General features: G+C 40.9%; 1 long non-coding RNA gene across 1 annotated transcript in view; it reads left to right on the top strand.

Annotated features, from left to right (window-relative positions):
• LOC135327637 (uncharacterized) overlaps nucleotides 1–15,700 on the top strand; it is a 55,823-nt gene extending 40,123 nt beyond the window's left edge. The window contains exon 3 of the long non-coding RNA XR_010388042.1: nucleotides 12,440–15,700. This is a non-coding gene — a long non-coding RNA (uncharacterized LOC135327637). The remainder of the gene's footprint in view (nucleotides 1–12,439) is intronic.
• The last annotated feature ends 2,807 nt before the right edge of the window (nucleotides 15,701–18,507 follow it).

Below are 18,507 nucleotides of genomic sequence, written 5' to 3'. Positions count from 1 at the left end.
CCATTTGTCTAACCAGTTCAGTTACTGACTATGACTAAGAGGGGAACATTTTTCTGATACTGCCATTGCTATGGTGATTTTCAAATTTTCTCATTCTATATTAGAAAAGAAATCAAGACCCTATACATTTTTTCCTTCATGAAAGGCACAAAACCCCTAAACGCAGAGTGAGATATGAAGCTTAATATATCCAAGGGCTTGGTAATTAAGGCACTTACTTAAAATTTAGGAGATCCAGATTCAAATTCTTTATCTGCTTAATTCAGATCAGTGTTTGCACTAGAGTCTTAAGGTTGTATCACCTTATTACAGGGCTGTTTGCTAATCAATTATCTCTTCCTGTATGTTGGACTAAAAATCCTGTCCTGGAGCTAGGAAACCTGCCTCAACAGGAAATCCATCAAAACTGGTATACTGGCACAAACAACATGGGTTTTGGCAACCAGTATTTATCAAACCAGTTTCACTGAAAAATCCTCAAGCAGTTCTGTTGCTGATGGGGATTTAATGAGGCACATTGCCTATTGTGCATCTTAATTCTCATTTAAACAGGCTTAGGGAAATGTCTGTAGGCAAGATAGAAAAACAAACTAGCAGTTGTCCAGACATAAAAGACATAAAACAAACATTTCCTAAAGCATGAATGTTTTACAGGAAACCCCCAAGAAGGCACAAAAGAAAATCCTGAAAGGTTCTGTTGCTTCAATCTGAGCAGTAGTCAAGTCACCTTTGTGTAGTACATTGCCTCCTTAGAATCCAAGTAACTTCCTCAGTAATTTGTATTACCTTCACCTGATTATCCTTCGGATGTTAGTACTTAAATGTCAATAGACTATAAAGAGTACAGACCACATCCTGAAGCAGTGTTTGTCAAAAGGTGGCCAGATTTACAGCCAATTTTAATAATTCATAGAGTCCCAGATGCTGTGGTTAATATATTCTGCCTGTTACCATGGGTTGATTTAACCAGAAGTGCTGAGAGTCCACTGGCATCCTTTCTGTCACAAATTTAGTATTAAGGATAACTTTCCTTCTTTGTGCCCGAGTATATTCACTACCTGGGGGCATCTGAAGTCAAAGAAAAAAGTACAATTTTTCTCTGCTTTTAGTTCCTACATGGTTTCTGTTCTCTTGGTGTTGGAGATCATGACTATTTGAAGTGTTACAGTCTGTTACACTAAATACCTCAATCATGATAGCAAAGCTTACAGAGAAGGGAAGAGAAAAAGCATTACAATGTGCTTTGCCAATTGCAGGGAGGAAACTAATTCTAAGGTTGTTTTGTAAAATGTCATTTTTGGTTTTGACACTGCGCAATGTCTGCTTGAGCCTGTAAACAAAGGCTCTACCAATGTTATTCTTATCATTAAGATACCAGCAATGACCAGACTTTAATATGCCTGCAAATAACTGCAAAAAAAGAACTGAGTCACAACTAAGGACAAAATCCTCCAAAGTCTCATTGCTTCTCTGTTCAGTAAACAGAGCTTGTTGGAGTCTAATGATGTTTCATAACTCTTGTTGGATATTCAAAGGGATTCGTCAGTCCCTGCAGTGTAGAAATATGTGGCCTCCTATCACGTACAATCTCCCTGGCTCCTGCTAGTCCATTTAACTATGTTGGGTAGGATACCTTGAGGGGTGGCATGAGTCTATCCCTGCTGTCTGTCTGTACTAGTTAGTGTTCTCTGGTCTGGATCAGGGATGGTGCTCTGGGAGATACTAAGGTCTGTTTTACAACCCCTTAGGTCTGCTTTACAACCCTTCTTGAGATACTCCTACCCCACTTCCTTATCCCCTCTTACCACTCCTCCCTTCAGCTTTTAGCCTCTAAATAGAAGAGCTGACCCAGATTCCCCCTGGAAGTGCCTGCTCTGAGGCAGGCGGCTTTTGGAGGCAGCTGGTGCCCAGGCAACAGTATGGCTGGTCAGTACCAAAATCTCAGAAGGAGCTTGGGTTGCATACCATAGATTGAGGGAACTGCTGGACACTTTCTGAGGTGCAATGCAGAGCAGACACTGTGCCCTGTTTTCTAAACAAACTTTGGTTGTGTGTGGTGAGGCCACATCTGGAGTGCTGTCTGGAGTCCACACATCTGGAGTCCAGTTCTGGGCTCCCCAGTACAAGAGAGACATGGAGCTACTGGAGTGAGTCCAGCAGAGGGCTATGAAGATGATTAAGGGGTTGGAGCATCTCTCATATGAGGAAAGGCTGAGAGAGCTGGGACTGTTCAGCCTGAAGAAGAAAAGACTGAGGGGGGATTTTATCAATGTGTATCGGAAGGGAGGGTGTAAAGAGGATGGGGCCAGAATCTTCTCAGTGTTGCCCAGCAACAGGATGGAGGCAACAGGCACAAACTGAAACAGGCAGTTCCATCTGAACATGAGGAAAAACTTCTTTACTGTGAGGGTGACAGAGCACTGGAACAGGTTGCCCAGAGAGGTTGTGGAGTCTCCATCCTTGGAGATACTCAAAAGCTGTCTGGATAGGGTCCTGGGCAATGTGCTTTAGGTGACCCTGCTTGAGCAGGGGGCTTGGACTGGATGATCTCCAGAGGTCCCTTCCAACCTCAACCATTCTGTGATTCTGTGAATCTGTAACCTATGCTCACTCATGTAACACTGCATTACAGCTTCATGTTTCTAACTCTTGCACTTCACAAGATTTATTAGCTCATAGTCAATGTATTATTAACTCCTCCATTACAAAACTAAAGGTGACACATGGACTCTACCTAATACTTTTCCAACAGTGTATATAAAGAACACAGTACCAGGCCTTTACCTGTATATGCTGGGAATTATACTCCACATAGTAAGCCCTCTCTGACAGTTGGTCTGCAGGCCTTTACTCAGACTGAAAATCGCTTTGACTTTACTCATATGGCATTAGACTTCCTGAAGAGGCTGAGACAGATACCTATTGCTATTGTTTTCCATGCAAACACTCAGAGGCTGTCCAAATGGGTAAGGCATTCACGTATTCATTTAGAGATGCGATAGAAAGTGAAATACTCAGTGTGGTTTGTAATTGTGTTTATCTAAGTGCAGCCTCTTCCTGTGTCAGAACAGATTTTTGCAAACAAGAGGGCAATGATTCAGTTCCAGGGGAAGACTGACAAAATAAACCCTGGCTTCTGGTGACCTGATGTAGTGCTGAACAGTGTCCTACCCTGGGAAAATATTTCCTGCTTCATTTTCATAAATATTTATATAATTCCTTCTGGGAAACATATCTTCTTCAGAAAACTGAACATGCTGCTCCCTGACAAAAATGTAACTGTTTGTTTACATCTGAGAGATTTAGGGCATGTACCCAGCCGCTGCCTTGGATTTTTACATTCTTATCTCAGGCACTTCTCTCTTTTAAATTTCTCTTTTATTCTCCTCATAGAGATCCCATCATGTCTTGAGTCACAGAGCTTAGTTCTGGCTCTGGAATTTGAAAATACTCGAGGCTGTTTGGAGCACTGGTATTTTGGGCTGCGGAGATAGGGATCAGATGTAATGTTCTGCTTGGAATCACATTTCTGCCTTGTCCACCTATGCTCTTCCCATTCTGGCTTGAGGCTCCTCTCTAAAAAAAGTAATGTAAGCAATTGAAAAAAGGATTGCATGGCTAATGAAAAATGTTTATATTTAGAAACAGACTTAAACACACTGCTGAAACAGGACTGAACTGAAATAGGACTGATGTGCAATCTTTTGAGTTTGCTTTCTAAGTTTATGGTGGAGGTTAGTGGCAAACTTGTGCACAAGTTGCCCCAAGAGAACAAGCATATTCCCCACCACTACAGAATGAAAAAGGTTGATCCTGCTCTCTTTAATGTGTTAAGAGAAAAGAAGAGTGACAGATATGGAAGCACAGTGCCAGAGCCTCGCACTAAACCTCATATTTGCACAGAACTGAGCCTTGCCTGTCAACACATTCTCAGGCCTTGTGTGAAGTGGTGAGCTGTGTGGGGTGCTCCAGAGAAAGCTGTGTGATGGGTTGGAGACGGATTCACGAGAGTGGGCAGATGCTAAGCTTGTGCCCAGGATAAAACATGCAAATGAGTAAGTGATACCTAGGCTATATGCTGACCTGTGGATTTTACATGCAACCTGTTTGTCTTGAAACATAATGAAAAAGCTTCAAAGCACCATCAGCCCTACAGGATCTCAGTCTCCATCTCCCAGCATTCGGCTGCTGTGTCTTGCGTTACCCATATGACCTTCTGATTGAACACACGCATATTTATAGATTATAGCTATGCAATATCTTTTTTTTTTTTTTTTTCTCCTTCAATTCAAACTCTGCCACATACTTTCCAAACAGAGCCTGAGCCAAACAACTCTTAGCACTTTCTCCAGCAGTTTGCCAAAAAGACTTGGGAGGCAGCTACCTGTCTTGGGGGATTTATGAGCTCATCCTGGTAAAATGGTGGCAAGGAAGCTTGGTAGAGGGAAACAGGGAAAAGGAAAAGGCTCCACAGGAAACTAGAGAAAGCTCGAAGACCTTCCTCTTAGCCCAGAGGTATGTGTGGGCAGCCTAAGACAGGTGTTTCAAACTCTTTTCTTGCTGTGCTGCCGAGCAGCGTTAGTGGTGGCAGCTCTGAGGCCGCTGTGGCTGCTTACCGCTCTGAAAGTGGCCGACTTGCTGCTCTCTGAGAGCCCCTGGCCCTGGACACGGCCTGAGCCAAGAACGCTTGAAGGTAGGCACGGGGCTGCCCTGCTCAGTGAACTCTGTCTTACCTCCTATATTGCTTCCTTGGGCATTGGGGACACATGGTGTTGTGTAACATGTATAGAAATGCCGGTTTCATGTCTGCGTGGGCGTATTTCTGGCAAGAAGAAGAAAGTTTTGAACCTCATTCTCCTGCCTTCCTAGTTATTGTCTTGACTGCCAGACTGTTCATTAGTGAAGGGGAGGGCAGGTGATGTTGGTGGCTTTTTTTCTACTTGTCAGCCTAACAAAACAAAGGGGAAAAAACCCTTCTCCCAGTCCGTACTCTGAAAGGTCTGTGTTCTTAACCTGCTAATGAATTTGAATATTTTTTACAACTCCGAGTTTCATGTAATGGAGAAAGATAAAGAAGGAAGACATTTTTCTACTTAATTCTGATTATAGGTAGTATCTCTGGAGCTTCTACCTTGTGATTTGGGAACTGAAAGACGCGATTCCAGTCCCCGCTTTGTGTGCATGTCTCTGAATTATAGGTACTTGTTAAAGGTGTACAAGTGTGGTTTCATTATGGCTGGGTTTTTAATTTAACAGCAGTTAACGTATACAGTACAGCACTGATATGGACTAGATAAAAGGACTGCAGTGATCTCTATCATTTGGTATAATTCACATATTATTTGGAGATACTGCTCAGCCATCCCTGTGAGGATCAATTTGAGCTGCAGAGCTTATAGACAGACCTCTGCATATGAATCGTTTTACCATTGAAGGAAAGTGTTGTGAACCTTGGAGTTTTCAGCTTTTTTCCCTGAGGCAGGATTCCCCTAAACTTCAAGCTTTTGTTTGTCTCTTCCTACATTAATAGTGACACATGCTTGAGTGCTTTTTTTTAAATGAATGTAGATGCAGATGAAGAAGAAAGGCTCAGGAAAGGCTCAGGAATCAGAACAGTATTTCCCATCACCACAATTTGGCACATGGCTTTGTTTAATATGTGAGCTTTTATGACAGTGTTCAAAGGAATTTATGGGTTTAGAAGCAACATTAAATCAGCTCCAAGGACAGCATCTGACTGTGTCTGACACTATCGGTAAAGTGTCGTGTAATGTTGCCATTTCTCCAAGTATCCTGGAGATTTCACTTTCAATGCCGTATTATCATGGGATTCACAGTCACTCTCAGTCTAAGGGCCAGGAAATGGCCGCACTCTGTGCTAGGTGCTCTGCGCCTTGGTCAGAGCAGAGCGCTCCACGTGCCTGTGGGGAAACAGTTCATCCCGGAAGGGTTTTGGCCTACGCTGTGATAGAGGGGTCTTTCCCCTTGGGCCATAACCAGCCTGAAACAGGTCAGAACAAACGTGCACTTGTGAGGAGCTGGTTTAACAGTAACAGGCTACCTCGAATATTAATTGGTCCCCTGCTTTACAGTACAGAGGAGGTTTGCCATGCAAAGCATCCATACTGCTGCATCACCTATCAGATATGTTTCCTCCCAAAGACCAACAACCTAATCAAAAGAATAAGGACTATCCAAAGGGGAGACAGAGCCTGAGTGAGCAATCTGTCATTAGAAAATCTCCAGCTGCTCTTCCTCTCCTCTTCCTCCTCCTCCGTCCTTGTGCGACATGCATCCTCATCCCTGGCGACAAAAATGACTGCGCGCAGTGGTGGAGGCTATTTGGCTGATCCCCGAAGTGGTTCCAGCTCCGTGCTGTTAACACGGCCTGTGCAGAGGCTCCGGCCGGGCTGTTGCATCCACATTCCTGGGCTTGGAGTCGTGCCCTTCTCGCCCACAGCCGACGCCTGGGCACGCTCGCTTGGCTGCCCGCTCTCACAGCCGCGCCGGCGGGTGCGCAGCGCCTGCTCGCAGGGGTGGGAAGCCGAGTGCACTTGGGTACAGACGAGCACTGGAAAGGGATTCAGATGAGCACTGGAAATGGATTTAGACTGGCGTCCTGCTTGGTGCTGCCTGTGTCGGCTCCTCAGCTGGAATTGGCCTCTTTTCTGTGATGACTTTTTTTTTTTTTAACCAATCTGGAAATGAATTGCTGTCTGTTAGCATGAGGAAGCAATTCACAGACAGCACGTGTTTTTCTTTAAGGAGGATCTGTGGCAGGGGATTGAGACAGTGACTGTGAGTCTTTCCATCTGGGTGGATGCCAGCGTGTCCTCAGTGCCACTCCGTGCTGACTCCCTCAGATGTCATTACCATACCCACTATCATGCCATGCCCTACGTACAGGCACCGGTTCAGGGAGTGTCTCTCCATACGGTGGTGGCCAGTGGAGGGACAAACTCATTTCTGAGCTGCCCTTTTTCAGGGTCACAAAGGGCAAGAGCTGAGATTTACTGACTAGAGCCCCTAAACATCATAGCATGGGCACGGTGTCTTTATACCGCTGTACTTTTGCATCAACCAGCATTTAGTAAATAATAACTAGCCAGGACGCACAGTAATAGAGCACAAAAACAAAGGAATCAAATGTTCTTAAAAAGAAAACAGGGATGGGAAAATGAGAAGGTATGATTAGTCTGTTATTCTAATTACAAGGGATTAGAAGCAGACTAGAAACATCTGTTAGTTTGATTTTACTGCTCCTGGGATTCTGCAGCCCCTTCCTCCTAAGTGGAAGACGTCAAGAGAGCGGAGTGTGGCCTGAAGAAATCTGTTAAATCGTATTCACTACTTACAGTTTCTGTTTATGCTGACTTAAAGATTTGGCTGTTTTGATTTTTTTTGGATCAGCTGAGCTCAAGGGAACTCTCTAAAGGAATGTGCTGTTGGTTTTTTGTTTTTGGTTTTTTATGTGATGCAATGCGTTAAAACTTTCATGCAAGCAGTCATTAATTATCAAAACCAAAAATACCCCTAAACTCCTGTCTACAATTATCCATACTGTGCTATATTTGGGACACATTATGGTTTCTATCATTAAGAAGGCCTCCTTGTAATGCCCTATCATGAATAAAACATAGCCACAAAAATGATGCATATGGATAAAATATAAAATGAAATTATGGGTTTCTATACTGAAATGGAACTACTGATGATGCATATGCCAGACGTGAGTGACACACAGAACAGAGCTGTTAGTAAACATAGGGTAAACTATAAATATGCTTAAGACGAGACATCACGCATTGTTTCAAGTGACAAACTTTGTACTAAAAGAAAGAAAAAAGATCACAAATCTAGACAGACAGCACTACTAAAAGTTATATGGCTGCATGATTCATTGCCCAAAGAAATCAATGTCAGGATGACATTTTTCTTCAGGCAATACTGGCAACTGCTCGTAATTTGGGTAAATTTCTCTGCCCTATAAAAACAAACCATCAAACCAAAAGGTAACCACTGAAACAGCTACCACTCAACCAAAAAAAAAAAAAAGTATTTTAAACAGAGCACAACATAAAACTGCATGAGTCAATCTACCGTAAACTTTCGGCAAATAGGATGTGTCATAGAGATCAGCTCCGGTGTTTCCAAAGAGCCCAGGCTTGTACAGCAGGCTTTTTAGAAACAGACTTAGCTCCAAATAGTAATTCCCTATTTTCAATAAACCCTGACTGGCTGCAACCAGTTATTTCTCCTGATACAGACAGCCAAAATAACTGACTTGTAAATAGAAACCTATGGAGCTAGATTAATTACAGGGATTACATAAAATATTCAGAGCTTTTAAAACAAGAAGGGGTCATTATGATGAACCAGGACAGCCTCCTACGTAATATAAACCTTGGAATTTCACTGAGCGATTCCTGCTCACAGCTTATGGTGCTGAAGGGAAGTTTCATGTATAAAGATGTAGAATTTCTATTTAGCTACTTCAAGGGAGTGAAAATGCACCAGGTAACCTGTTGCAGTGGCTAGTTACCCTCCTTCTATAGCCTGTTAGATCTTTTGTAATACATACTTATTTGAGTATATTTTACATGTGTGCCTAAGTGTTAAGTATTATTTAAGATTATTTATTCAAGTGAGTATTTGAAATACCTATTTATGAGTTTTAAACAATTTTAGGCCCACATGCAAAATAGTTCTGCGTCCTATGTCCTAAAAGCCTGCTTATGACACAGCGTGTCACAGCTAGAGAGCTCCTTTCATCCTGAAGTATTACACTTCCCACCAGTGAACTTTTTTTTTCAGCACACAGTAATATACAATCATTCAGAGTAGAAAGTTACTGTGATTATTATCATACCTGAACAAATGCAAATTTCAGAGTCTTTTTCAGGCTGGGTCATTGATTTGGGATCTTTTAGGCACATACATTTTTTTTCCTGCTTGATTACAAAATAGCTAGTCCACTGTTGGTTTGCTTTACTTAATCAGTACTTAATAGCATGAAGAGTTAATGGAGGAATGGTGCGGACATGGTGCACAGATTGCTGGTTACAGCAGATTCTTATAGCATAAATAGCCAGGCAGGCATCAAATCAGTAAAACATTTTTACTTTTAAATCTGAAGCAGTTTCATATTTTTTCACAGCAGTGTTTCCTTGGAAAGCCCCAGTATCTTTATTCTCTAAGTAAAGCAGATTATGCTGAGACAGGGAATGAGTAGCCCTGGCCTCGCTGTGATGGTTCTGTTTCTTTCTTCCCATTAGATAGCAGTCCTGAGGTCCAGTGCTCTTAACCTGTTGCAGCATGTAGTGTTCTTGACAAACTCCACAGCTATTTATGTTGGTGGCCTTAGTATTACCACTGTCTCTCGTGTCGGGAGGTGTCTGAGATGTTGTCTGGCTGTCCTTAGTGACCTTGATTGTTCTTGTGTGATGCACCTTTACTTCTTCGTTGCAAAAAACCATACATTCGTAATGAAACCTCGATGTTTTTGCCTGAATATCCTTTTAGATAAGACTGCCAGTTTGCTTGGTAAAGCCGAGAGTCATCTCTCCCTTATGCATGGGAAGATGATTTGGTTTGCAGATCAGCCGGTGCTGCGGGTACAGAGAGGTGAGACAACTCCCTGTGAGTCAGTTTGTATCCAGCAAAGCTAAGCAGTTTTGGCACAGAGCCACAATGGTGCTTCTCAAGTTAATTTGTGTCTAGAAGAAAGGTAGCCAAGCTTATGCAAGAAGAGTTCAGGTCCAGGAAGAATTTTATCTGTGTTTGTCCTTTGCCCATGCTCTCTCATAACTCTGGAAGATGAAGAGTTGATTCTAAAGGTTTTCTGTAAAGCATTTGACTCTGTGCCTATTTGTGGAGGAAACGTAAATTCCACCATAGATGAAAATAAGAAAGCCCAGTTGCTCTCTTAGTCCGCTTTGTTATACCTGAGCAACATGTGACAAGAGTTTTGGGAAGGAAGCATGGTGCAATTGGGAAAGAGATGGGAGCAAAAGAGAATATCCCAAGTTCCCTCTCTGTGGAAAGGAGAGAACCAGGCAGAGGGAAAAATATGAGACAGCTACAGAACTAGAATGAGCTTCTCTGTTGGATCTCTGGATGAAAAACCATGACTCCAAGGAAGCAGTTTTGCAGGTGAACATTCAGAAAGACAATGAAAAATTAGTGATCTGTGATGGAGAAATAGGAAAGTCTCACATTAACTTCTCTGAGTTTTCGACCAAATCCTGTGTAAATTTTATAGCATGGAAAGTCAAGTGCATAAATATGTAAAGCCCAATCCACCACTTCGCCGTGGTCACTTCAACAAAATGACATAAACTCACTATCCAGACAGTTGGAAACAGCAACATGTAGAAGAACGTCAGAGTGGACATACCAAAAATCCTTCCAGCCCAAATGATTGTTTTTCACCTACTTTGTAACGCAGAGAAAACACAGGCTGAATTCAAGTGACAAATAATATCATAAAGATTGTGAGACTTACACAGAATGGTGTGTATGGAAGACAACTCTCTGCTTTTGCCCAGCAATACAATTTTGTGTCCCTGAATGCCTTCATTTTTGCATGGCTCATCAATCTTTACGAAGTTTGGTTAAGAAATTACTGAGATCTGGAAAAAAGAGAAATCACGAAGAAGGGTTGTTACATTTAATGTTGATGAATAGTTTATCTATTATCAACATCCCAACAAGGAACCAAGGTACAATTTATTCCACCACTGCTAGTGCAAAACTACATATTGGATTATTCTGTGAATCACACTGGAGAGCAGTAAAAATAGGCCATCATTCTAAGTATTTAATCAGTTACACAGAATGTCATTAATTTGATTATGATCTTCAGGCAGAAAACCTAATAAAAAAGGAAAATAATGTAAGTGTCAGTCCTCAGCTATAGAATATGTTTGAATATCAGAAGATCTGAAATTTGGTACTGTTTCTTACTTTTAAAGAAAATCTTAAAAGTCAGTCATAGATGTATTTGCTCACTTAAGCGCTTTTCAGCTCTGATGAAAATTCCTTAATAGCTCTTACAGATGGTGTCTGTCAGAGAATGTAATGAACGTTACCAATAATTCAAAGAATTAGCAAAAAAAAAAAAAAAAAGAAAACTCAATTGTTGGTATGGTCTTATAAATATACATTTTACAAATGATTGTCTTTGAAGTAATTCCATAAACCAGGACTGTGTCCACCCTTAGCTTTCTAAGGAAATCTACTAGCATCTACATCAGACACTGGAACTGCGTGTTCTTGATAGTCAGTTGGGAACTATTAGCGTAACCTCTGCTTTCTCTCCTTTATTTTTGTAATACTCACTGACTGGAAAAATGAATAAATATGTAACTGTAAACTGCCTTTTGGAAAATCCAGAATTTTGACAGAGGATTCATATGGAAGATCACTTGTTCTCCATGTCTGAACTTTGCGGTAGCCTGTGAGGCAAAAAAGACCTTCCGCTGGCAACGCCTAAAGATGAACCAAGTTAGAAAAATAGTTGTAGTTAGGTGTTTTGTTTCCTGACATCAAAGCTTCTTGAGAGAGAATGTGCTATTACAATGATATTATTGTTTTTTTTCTTCCTGTAATAGTTGTGGCAGAGATTCAGCATTCACTTTGCATATTTAAAATTCTGATTCATTCAGGGAGATCACATAATAAATCTGCCTAGGGTTCCTGTCATGCTGAAGTCAGTAATAGCACTTTTGGGGGATAATCTGGATGAATATTGGGCAAAAACTCCAAACATGGGCATGAGTGAAGAGCTTTTTCTTGAATGCGATGCACTGTAATAGGCCCTGACACTTTTCAGCATAAAAGGTTCTTGTTGCTTCATCCTGAGAAGTCCTAACACCTTTGTTGCTTCCAAGAGGGCTTTGAAATATGGTTATGTGTGGGGCGTGCACATAGGTAAGCGGCAGGAGAAGGAGGAGGGAGCTCTTAAGGCAGAAAAATGCATTCTTTTGTCCTGCAAAATTGAGTTTTTCCAGAGATGTTTCCCATTTCTCACTAGCAATGCTCAGGGAAGTTCTGGCTGCTTGCCAGCACCACAACTGGACACCATCATGCCTGTAGCTCCACTGTCACCACAACAGCAGGGGCCAATGTCGAACCAAGCCCAAGGTTAAGGGGCTGCAGGAGCAGCTCCCTGAGGAAGGAGGGCCGTGGCAGAGTCCCTCTTCTGACCCACTCTAGGAGTCCTCTTCCACCAGTTCTCTCACTGGCAATAAAGGGCTTCTGGGGCCAGTGGCTGAGATTTCTTAATCGAGTTTCTCAAGCGATTGGCTTCTGTGCAGCAATCACAGTGAGCATTGAAATCCCGTTGATATAGATGAGGTGATCGCATGTGAACAGAGTAGGCTTTCTCTTAGAAAACAAATTAGGAATGCAGACTTGAAACTTTTATTTCTTTTTTTAGGTGGGGAATCAAGTCCTCTGAAGCTGGAAAGTGCCAGATATTTGTCCATCTGGCCAACTCAAATTCAGCCTCGTGTTTGTGTGTTCTGCTATGATGTTTGTGTGTTCTGTTATGGTCCTCAATTGCCTTTGTAAAGGACCCTTTCTTCCCAAGGGCTCTGCTTCACTTGAGGCATGGTCTGGTTGCAAAATGAAAATTTAAAAATTAGGAAATACCAAACCTGGGGTTTCCCAAGTATCCTTAGTTCTGCAGCTTTGCATGCCAGCCCTTCTCCATTTCACGCCTAGCCTGAACATAAAAAGTGTCAAAATTGATGCTATCTGGGTGATTGCAAATGTGCTATTTCCTAACTTCTAAAAGTTTGATTTTGCAACTGTTACAATCTCATAATGCTCTTTCTTTGGTCTTTTCTACAGTGTAGAAAAATGCTCACGTGATCCAACAGTCCAAATGGATCAGCAATGTGAACGGGTTGTGGGCTCCCAGTACTGCATTATTGCACTTGGTGGATCAGTTCATCCATTCATATGCACTTGTCACTTTTCAAGCAACAAAATCAAATGCTAGCCTAAACTCCTAGGTTTGTGAATGAGAAAAGCAAATAATGTGTGGGCTGTAAGAGGAAATTCAGCCTTTATACTTAACAGTAAAGCAGAATACCAAGAAAACTGACAGATATCTTAAAATTAACAGGAAGAAACTCCCTCCCTGGCCCCCAAAGCATGCTATGGAGAAGTTTAAAACACTTTCAGCCAAAATATAGACCAAATATTGTAGATGCTTTTTATTTTGGGTCTTGCACACTTGGGTGCTGAGCTGAAACATAGCAAATTACACCTTGTTCTTGGTTTTGTCACTGATCCGCTACATAACACAAGCAGACCCAGCCCTTCCGAGTTTTACCTATTTAACGAGTAGGCTTTTAAGGCAGATTGTCCCTTTACTATCGATTTGTCCTTATGTGAGTGCCTACTCATATTAAATCTAATGGTTACATTACATTACAAGGTTTTAGCCCTAATTTATTTTCCTTTTCTGCAAGGAATCTTCTTCTGTGTATTGCAGCACCAGTGGAGGTGAAGAGGTGCAGCTGAATTGTTAAGACAGAGCCCTTCCCAAATGGCTCTTGATCATTGTAACGCACTGACTAAATATGACAAATTTTTCTGCATCAGCAGTGCTTTGCTGGATCTAAGTGTACTGACCCATTCTCAGTAGAAGCTTTTTGACGCAAATGCCCAAAGGCGTGTAAGTTCCTGTTATTTGTAACTCTAAACTGTTTAAAAGTGACTTGAGTTTTGAGAAGATATTACTTCTGTTACTATTTCTATTTCTTTGTAAAATATTTCTTTGTCTGAAGCAGCATGGCACTTGACAGCATTTTCAGATTAAATGTGGCTAAGCACCATTTTACTGTATTTGACTATAAAAGAAACTTAGCCCAATACCTGCATACAGAAGAATGGAGTTTTGTTCACCAGAGTATCCCCAGTTAGTTGATTTGTTGTTTTGGATTTGATTCAGCAAAATGAGTGCACCCCTGTGTTGTTCTGGGGATATGCCCAGTCCTGTGATGGGCTGCAGAGCACACGAAAGCACTGAACACACTGGTGTGCTTCTCCTGTGTAAAGGGGGTAGAGGCATAGCCCAGACTCTCTCCATATGTTTGAAAGCAACTCTTAAAAAGCGACTATTTAGTCCCTTCAGCAGGAATGTGTGGGGCAAAATGAAAGTAGACATCTTCCATACTTGGAAAGACATACGCCGCTGCAAGAAAGGTAGCACTGCTGCCAGTGCATTATGGTAGGTACCACATGCATAAGCCTCTGCATGACCTCTACTAAGTTAGCATTTAAAGCGAAGTTAGCTCTGAAGAGAAATCTGCTCAGGAATGCAGGTGGAAAGCCTGAGACACCTTCATCTTACTTAATCTAGGGAAATAAAACCTTTTAATGGTCAGTCTGGTATCACAGCTGACTGACTTCACAGGCTCTCCAGGATGAGTTGATATGTTCAGCAGCAGACTGGAACCCATGACCCTTTGTGGTCAGCTTTATTACCTGTTTTGCGGCCACTTTCATTTAGCTCATTTCAGTTTAGCTCATTCCTGAGCTAATAAGAAGATTAGCTGAAAAAAAAAAGATTAGGTATTAAGATGCCTCTTTCTGTCTTGGAGAGTCTTACCTGTTTTCCTATAAAAACTTCTCAGGTGACTCTCACTCCCTTGAACACTTTCCTTTAGACTGTCCAGTGTATTAAGGATCAGATGGGAGAAAAGAGCAGGTTTAGATAAATTAAATGTCAAGAAGGTCTAAGTTAACCAAATGAAAAAGTATTTCTGATGTCTTTTCTTCAGACATACGTATTCTTCCACTGGCAATACAGAGAGAGGCTTGTGATACAGAAAGGGGAATTTGACTCAGAGGTAAATTTCTAAAGCAATCTTCCTTTAAAGACTCTGGTATATTTTGTTTAGATTATTTTCAATAAGGGCTTCGGTTTATCTTTTCAGTTTGACACTCTTCCAGCCTCTCAAGCATATATGTTAAAAAAAAATACGAGTCAACTCAGATTCAATTGCTAGGTACGGCACCTTGCTCTAAGATAATACAGCACCTAGCCTAATTTTGCATACTATGGCCCCAACAATTTTACCTGTGGAGCTACCACAGTAATTCACAGCAACTTATTCTATTTTTGTTTGTTTTTTCTGTCCATATGTGTGAAAATACCATGGTTTTTTTGTAAGTTTATTCAGAATTATTTGCCAGTAGCTTCTCTGGCTGTCTTTTATGGTAATTCTAGCTATGAAAAAGATTGTGTAAGATCTCCATAAGCTTCATCAAAGCCTGCTAAAATTGAGCTTGTAGATTGCTGTATTTGAAGAACTTGAACTTCCCTTGTTTGCAGAAAAACAGATGTTTCAGCATGCCATATGTATCAGTTTGCCACATTATATAAGGAGTTTACACTAAAAATGGGCATCTCTAAGAATAATTTATGGAATGAGATCAAAATACTTGGGCTGGTACATGGTGTCTTCTAAGAAGGGCTGAGAGGAGCAGGCCTTTCTGGAGTTGGTTCTCTTCATTCCGCTCAGGAATATTAAAACCACCTTCATGGGTAATGAAAGTGTGCTGTAGTATTATAATGTGCTAGGGGTGTTCTTATCCTCGATATTTTTGTAGAGACAATGGACTACACACACAAAAAAAATTGCCATAATGTGATTTAATGGATGCTTTTGCAAGACTTTTTTCTTTTAAGTATGACTGCTATTGTTTATCAGTACTTACAACTCAGTTCAATAGGAGAGATGATAATAAAATGTTGGTACACTTACTTGTCAAAAACTGCTTTCTTTGATTTCCACTGGCATATACTGCTGGCCTGCAGCTCACTAAATCTGTTGGGTATGGCAGTTTCTTCGAATATTTGATGTGGGTTTGTGGTAACTGCAGTAGAGAATTTAATTAGGAGGCACAAACACTGACAAATAGGTTCAAGATGTCTACAGATCTTTCTTCACTGGCTTCCCTTTGCTTTTGCATCAATTTATCTTTCTCTCTACTTCTTGCAAGGTTTACAGTTACAGTGTTAAAAAACAGGTAAGATTTTGTTTTTCTACAATAAACACAGTCACTGACTGTTTTGTACTTCATCTCTTAATTTTGTCCTGAAGAATGAAATAAAAAGCAGCAGTGTCTAAGCATGTAGATATCAAAATCCCTACAGTCTCTGATACAAAGATGGTACATAATGTTGAGCATATTATAAAGATCAGTCTGACTTTTCTGCCTAAATTTTTGTAGGATATCTTACATTATTTTTCTAGCTACTCTAGACAATCAATATTAGAATAAACCCATTCGATATATAATTAGGATTACAACTATCATCCTGATAACTAAGAGTTTCTATCCTTCCTTTAACAAACTATGCACACAGTAAAATTTGTGTTAGTAACTGGCTTATTTGTCCAGAGACGATCGTTTCAGGCTTTATTCTGTCTGCTTCTACCTGCATCGCTCTACCTGCAGATTTGTGTGGGGAAATGCTTGTGACAAAATAAGCATTATTCCAGTGAGCACGTTAATGAGAGAAGGAGCAATTTCTACTAGCGAGGTGCTGGGTTAGAGTTCTAGCCTCAGCAGAAGAAATGGCTACCTGCAAAAAAAGTCATTCCGTTTCTTTCTGTCACAGATTATTCTTTTTCCAGTATCTGTAATATAATATTGTTGTATTGTATTATATGCATATAAGATAGACATTATGAGCAGTTAGAGAGAAAAAGCATAAGCTCTATTGCATTATCAAGCCTATTTCCTTCAGAGTAGAAGACAATCCTCTTTCTTAGCAGCTTGACTTTCCATACAGCTCTTGTAATTAAACTGAACAGGACCTGAAGGTACAAAGCACACCTGAAATTCATGACGCAACAGACATAGTACCACTGTATTAGGATTAGGGTCTTCATTGTTTCTCCTATGGGCAGATGTGGCTGGATTTGCCTGAATGCTAGGCATATGTATGATGTCTGTGTTAATAACTTTATTCCGTTTGTTTTTGAATGGTTTTTAGCTGCTGTTAATTACTGTGGTCCCAGGGCTTGTTTATTTAAGTGTAAGCAAACCTCTGGAACTCAATGGAAGTGCTCACATGCTTAAAAACCCAGCATTTGGCATTCTTTTCAGAATCCAGTCCTTGTCCTTTTTCTTGTGTCCTGCTCTGGCATAACAATTTTGGATCATTAAACTCTCCATCCTTCACCAGAAGATTTCATGCAGAGAGTATTTCTGTCCTAAGAATATTTTTTTTATTACAATGATAAAACCCTGAAAGATGAGTTTGTAATGGAAATACTGACTACTCCTTAAATGACTAGGGAACCAGAAGGCTAGGCAACACTTTAGCAAAAACAAGGGCATATTTTAAAATTAGATCTACCATTCCTACCTTTATATGGACTAGAGGAAATGAAATGGTTCATCTTCATCCCTGAAGCAAAACCAGCAATGCTGACTGTATTGCACCAGGCATGAGCTTGATCCAAACTGTTAGATATATTCGGCTTTCCAAAGATCTTGCAATCCAACTAGTATTAGACAGTCATGGGAATCCTGGAGGGAAAAACAAAATGCCACAGGAAGTGGTACCTGTGATTCAGAAGATGACATTCTTCGCACTGAGTCAGTCATGAAGCAACACCCTACTTCCCTGCCGGGGCGCTCTCTTGAAGGTATATCCCAGCACTGAGGTTCCCAGTTCTAACGTTTCCATGACATAAAATACTGGATAATGCTTGTCAGAAGAACAGCAGCATCTGTCCTGGTTCTTGGCTCTGTTACAAACTGGGTGCTTACATTAATGTTCTGGTTGCTTTAACTGATGACGGTACTTTCTTCTGTACTTTCTTCCCCTTGGTTTGTGTCATGTTGCTGGCACTCTTATAATACCTGCTGTGTTTCTAGGGGTGACTGGCTTTTCTTGATGCCCAAAGGGACTTGGCTAGATTTCAGTGACTGATGAGTTGCTGCTTAGCGGTCATACTTTTTTAGCCTGTAACATTTTTGAAACAAAAACTGAACTGGCTTTTGTGTTTGGAAAATGCCCAGCTTCCTGGGGTTCGTATCAAAATAAGAATACTACTGGCCTGAGGAGCACTGGAGATTTGTGCTATGCCAATAACTAAAAATAATCTTTACATAGCATCGCAGCCACTGAAAAGCAAAAAGTGCAATAGATAGAAGCTTCCACTCCCACTTAGAAGACATACTTAGCTTGGGCCAATTATTGTATTTTATTTCTTATGCATTATTTAACACTACCAGCAAAGTCAGCCACATGTATCTACATCAGGAGCACTCAGCATGGACTCCTGCAATGAATGAGCAGTTGCTCCACTCCTTTGCAGGCTATTTTTAAAATAAGGAATCTCTATGTTACAATTATGGAATAATAAGCATTGCAATTAATGCTAAGGACCAAAGTTCACTAGATCAAAAAAACAGAAAAAAAAGGAAAAAAAGCCCTTCATTCTCCTAAACTTAAGTTGAATTATTATCTCG

Source organism: Dromaius novaehollandiae, chromosome 2 (genome assembly GCF_036370855.1).
Source record: "Dromaius novaehollandiae isolate bDroNov1 chromosome 2, bDroNov1.hap1, whole genome shotgun sequence".
NCBI classification, from domain to species: Eukaryota; Metazoa; Chordata; class Aves; order Casuariiformes; family Dromaiidae; genus Dromaius; species Dromaius novaehollandiae.
The sequence above is the reverse complement of the archived record's forward strand: the minus strand, read 5'-3'. Positions and strand labels throughout refer to the sequence as shown.